Here is a 5,637-nt window from a genome sequence, read left to right on the forward strand (position 1 = left end):
TATGTTATTGAGCATTTGGTATTCCGTTTTGCTCTTGATCACCAAATCGTCAAAATAAGCTTTGATGTTTTTGCCGATTTGTCTGGCAAACGCTTTGTCAACCAGACGTTGATAAGTGGCACATGTATTTATTAAACCAAAAGGCGTTTTTTGATATCAAGATATACCTTTATCAGTGTGAAATGCGGATTTATTCATCTTTTTTTATATTATTAGGATCTGATGGTAACCCTTTTAGGCGTCAAGAAAACACTTGAATGGTAAGCCTGTGAGCAAGTTACCCTTGAGGTCTATTTCGGGTAGCGGATAGCAATCCTTTGGGTGTGCTTTGTTCAAGTCTTTAAAATCGATACACATTCTCCCAGACTTGTCGGGTTTTTGAACCATTACCGGATTGGCTACCCATGATTGATACTTGACCTCTCGAAGGATTCCGGCTAGAACAAGCTTTTCCATCTCTTGGCGTTATACAAGGCTTCTGTTAGGGGTTTGACTCCGTTTCTTTTGTATAATGGGCTTAACATCAGGTGGGATCCATAAGTCATGTTTCAACACTGCTACGAGGGATGCCAGTCATATCTTCGGGGCGTCAAGCAAATACATAGTGCAAGAGCAGCTTTTCAAGGTATGAGAGGGTTTCATTGGAAAGGTTAGTGTTTACCCTTATCCCCTGTTGAGGATATTTTGGGTTTATGTCCAACCCTTGTATATCGTTTTCGTCCTTTCTTGAGCTTTCCCCTTCAACCACAAAAGTTTCTTGGGTAGGTTGAAGGGTTGTTATCCCTTTTTCAATGAGAAACTTCACAGCGCCTTGGCCAACTGAAATTGTCATTCCGAACACACTTTGCCATGGCCTTCCTATGACGATATTATAGTTGGAAGGGATATTGATCACCGCAAAAGTGAGTTGTTCGGTTCGTCCCTTTGTTCTTTCGCTGAACAAACGTTAGGGGTTATTTGGCCTAAAGGCTTGGTAGGTATGTCTGCGATACCTTCGATAGAGGATTCAGGCTGTTGAAGCTTTGAACGCTCATCGTCGTTGAGAGGGTTAAAGCGTTTCAAGCTTTTCATCAGCTGAGAGGGTTAAAGCATTTCTCAAGCATGATTTCGGAGGATTCAGACTGTTGAAGCTTTAAACGCTCATCGTCGCTGAGAGGGTTAAAGCGTTTAAAGCTTTTCATCAGTTGAGAGGGTTAAAGCTTTGTTTTCAAGGTCGACCATGTTCACTTCCTACTTTTATTCTTCAACCATTTTGTCCTTGACCCCTCTAACCAAGTGAGCCAGTTCGGAGTTGACGGCTTTTTCGATCCTCTTTTTGGGTTGGAAGTAATTATTGGTATGGTGACCTTTCTATTCGTGAAACTCACAATACTGGCTTGATTATTCCAATCTTTTGTTTTTTGGCAAAGGTGGAGGAGGGCGGAAGCTGTGTTTTACCTCTTCGGTTGCCAAGATCTCTTATGTAGCCTTGGTTAAGGCTGTAAAGTTTATGGTTTTTTCTTGGCTTGGAGGGTTCCGGCCTTCAGGCCTTCTGGAATCCGAACCTTTGAACCGTTTGTCATAAGAGCCATACTGGAAGCTCCAGTTAAGGGTTTATTTTTTATTTATTTATTTTTGTTCTTTGATATCTACAGCTTATTCTCCTCGAATGTGGGCCTCAGCCCTTTTGAGTGTTTCTTCAAGGGTTTTGGACAGGCATTTATTAAAGTCTCTTGTGAGACATTTGAAATTTATAGCATTCATGAACCCTGTAACCCTAATCTTTTCATTGGCGTAAGTTAAACCTTCCTTCTGGTACCTTTCGATGAAGTCTCTGAGACTTTCATCGTCATGTTGTTATGGGAAACCTTTGCTAAAATCGTCAAGGGTCTGAATGCTTTGTTCAGGAAGGTCATTAAACCATATGCGTGGAGACCCTTCAAGGGTTTGTATGAACATGAGACAACATCCGAGGTTGGGCCATTTTTCAATTCTTGTTGCCCCGACGAAGGTTTGGATGTGGTTTTCAGCACCGTAATAGTATCTTTATCTGGGTTTGAAACTCGTACTCAACAATTTGTTTGGGAGAAGCAAGGCAAGTTCTTAGGCTTGTAAGGTTTTGAGAGGTATTTTACTACCCTTGAAGCTGGGTTACCGCTTAAGGTACCCCGGTGAGTGGTTGGCACTTGGTTGATGAAATTAAGGTTAAAGCCTTGAAGGCTTTCTGTGTCATCATCCACTTTTTACGTGCCGCAAAGGAAATTTTTTCCATCATCCGTGTCATCAGCTAGGGCATAAGGTTAAAGCCTTAAAGCCTTTCTGATGTACTCATAAAAGATGTCATCATCTGTGTCATAAGGTGAAAGCCTTAAAAGCTTACTGTATAAGGCATTCCCATGGATGTGTTCATGACCATACCACGAGCCGAAGGCAGGGTGGCCATGACTTGTTTTCACGAAGTAGCAATGGGAGGGGGAACACTTGAAGTTGGTGACTTACCATAATTGATCAAGTGTGGTTTTATGCCCCATAGGTGCACCGGTTGTAACGGGTTGGTAGGTAAATAAGGGAAAAGCGGTTGGACTTCGCCTCTCAAAAGTTTAAAGGCTTGAGTGGTTGGTCTGTCACACTGGGACCAACTTCAAGATAAGATGTGGCTGAACGTGAGCTGCTAAAAGGAAGAGATGGAGGGCCAGGTGATAATGAGGGTTTAGACTCCTCATAATTTAGTCTTATTCTCACCCTTTTTCCCTTTCTAAGCTCACATGCTAGTTGAGAAAAAATCTCTCATGTAAGAAATTTCTAGCTACTCCCTCAAGTGTTAGATCTATACATTCCGGTGTATGCATTGCATCGACTTGAGTAGGTGCAACCCCTGACCGAGATGGGGTTGGTGTTTGAAAAGAAGTGAACTTCCGGGAACATATCCCAGTGGAGTACTTCCGAGAGTAGAAAGAGGTGTAGATAGGACCGGTGAGATCCGACCCGAATTTGGTGTTAAATCAGTATTGTTAGGCACCTGATTTACCTGACCGAGAGACTCGCGTTCAGACATGATGTAAAGAGAAAATGGAGCTACACAACTGGTCTTTAAGATAAAGTAAGCGGCATAGCCCCACGGTGGGCGCCAACTTGTTGATACAATAAATACAAGACCAAGGCCTGTAGCGATATCTCTGGGGTAAAAGGGTTCAGGGGTTCGATTAGCCTAACGCATGTCGTGGGGTGCCCCCACGTTTGCAAGACGTGGAGAGAGATTCACTAGTATTGTTTTTATCTTCCTTAGATCTTGAGCTGATTAGAAATCAGCCTAGAAAGCGATCGTTGGAGAAGATGAATTATTTAGTGTGAAGAAGAGAAGCAAGCATGAAGCTAGTTCTCAAGAGGGAGATGGAGAATCAGAGAGTTAGAGTGACATCTGCTGATCCTGGAGTGAATGGCATTGTGGAATGGCCTGCATTTTATAGGAGAAGGTGTTTCTCAAAGGAGAAACCCGTGACTAGTGAATCTGTGCTTGCAGTGAGGGGTTTGCCCATTTTGGGGGTTGAAGGGTTTGGACCTGCGGACAAAAGGGTGTGCTCTCCCATATGTTCTGGTTGCAGCTGGGCAGAAGGTTTCACACGTTAAGTGTTGATGTGACAGGACACTGTGCTTGTCCTTTTTACTGTTCATGACCGTTGGACCATTTCCGAACCTTTTAACCTTTTAACCTTTTAAGTTGTTGTGTCTCTAATCAGTTTATTAAGGTTTAAGCTACCCCCGTCATCAAGTTTCATATACAGTAACTCACGTGGGCTATTTTTTTTCTTTTCCTTTTAGTATATTTTTGTTTTTCCAATATTTACCCTTCAACGTTCTGTATTGACACTTACAATCCTTCAATTTTTTAAAACTTTATAATCATTTTTAGAGTTAATTGCCCGGATGGTCCCTGTGGTTTCACGTTTTTTCACGTTTAGTCCCCACCATTTGGAAATAGCAGGTATGCTCCCTATGGTTTGTCATTTTGTTACTAGGATAGTCCCCTGACATTTACTCAGGGGACTATCCGAGTAACAATATATCAAACCCTAGGGAGCATACATGCTATTTCCAAACTAACTGCATCTACTCAGGGGACTCTCCGAGTAACAAAATAACAAACCTTAGGAAGCATACATGTTATTTTCAAAAGGTGGGGACTAAACGTGAAAAAATGTGAAACCACAGGGACCATCCGGGCAATTAACTCTCATTTTTATATGCTTATTTTTATGTATGTGTCGGTATAAATTCAAGCTGATTACGTTTCTTTGAAAATGGGTAGGGTCATATATAATATGTTTTTTGTGTTTTTTATGTACGTTTTCAATTGGTCTACGTTCTAACATATATTTTGTTTTAAAACAAGCCGGTTCAAATATAATACGTTTTCGTTAGTTGTACAAATTCGACTTGCTTTACGTTTCGGCGCCACCACAACGCGCGGTACCATTTTTAAATTAAAAAAAACAGAATTTTGTGCTTCTTTTTATGTACGTGTCGATATAAGTTCAAGTTGGTGTTCGACGTAACTTTCTTTCGCAAATAAGTCAGGTCAAATATAATACGTTTTCGTGCTTATTTTTATGTACATTTTCAGTTTATGTACGTTTTGACGTAACTTTTGTTCAGAAACAATTGACGTAATTTTGCGAACTCGTAGAGTTTGTGTTTCATGTTGGTGTATGTATGCTTTCTGTTGGTTTCTAGAATCGGTAACACTACTCACTCAACAGTCTAAACATGACCACTTTATTCATTGACTTTTGCTATCACAACTTTGAATGTAGTTTTTTGAAGCAGTTCACTCGGTTCTCTCTATGGCGTGTTGGTTTATTTGTAAGACGCGGAATGAACTTATCGTTTCCGGTTTTCTACGGATCTGGACCGGGAGACATGGCGCAAATTTTGTATCTAAATTGTTCTTGATTTTGTATTTACTATTGTTGTAATGTTTGGTCTAGCTGGAGCTAGCCTGGTTTTCATGAAATTTCGCCATTAAAAAAGATCATCGGTCAAATACACATTTATCTATATATTTATCTATATATGTGTATGTGATAACACCTTTCTTTGTTACTTGACTCTGTCAACACACTTCAATTTCCTATGATGACTAGTTATCAAGTGCTTAGATATGTATGTGATGAAACTTTTTTTTGTTACTTGACTCTCTTATACACTTCAATTTCATTATATAAGGGCTTCCTCCCACGTTCTTAAGAAAAATGCATCATCCTGGTGTTGGTGCACTTGTGTCTGTACTTTGTCTGTATTCGGTCTGTATAAAAACGATGTCCTAAGTCAGTCTGTAAGTTGACCAAGTCAACTATCCTCCTAGTTTGACTTGGACAACATGATGTTGTCTGGATCGAAGGATAGCCTCGAAGGATACAACTGATCCTTCGAGGTGCTCGAAAGATATGGTTCGACCATGGTTCGACCATTAGGCATCGAAGGATGATCCTTCGATGTCCATGCTGATCTTTCGGACACATTGTCATCGACAGATGATCCTTCGGACCATCTATCGATCCTTCGACCAAGACCTGCTGTGTATGGGTATAAATACCCATGCAGTGTGTTGTGTTTAGGCAGACACCAACAGATGCACATTTGGAGAGTTAGAGAAACTCT

This window comes from Helianthus annuus, chromosome 16, assembly GCF_002127325.2.
Source record: "Helianthus annuus cultivar XRQ/B chromosome 16, HanXRQr2.0-SUNRISE, whole genome shotgun sequence".
NCBI lineage: Eukaryota > Viridiplantae > Streptophyta > Magnoliopsida > Asterales > Asteraceae > Helianthus > Helianthus annuus.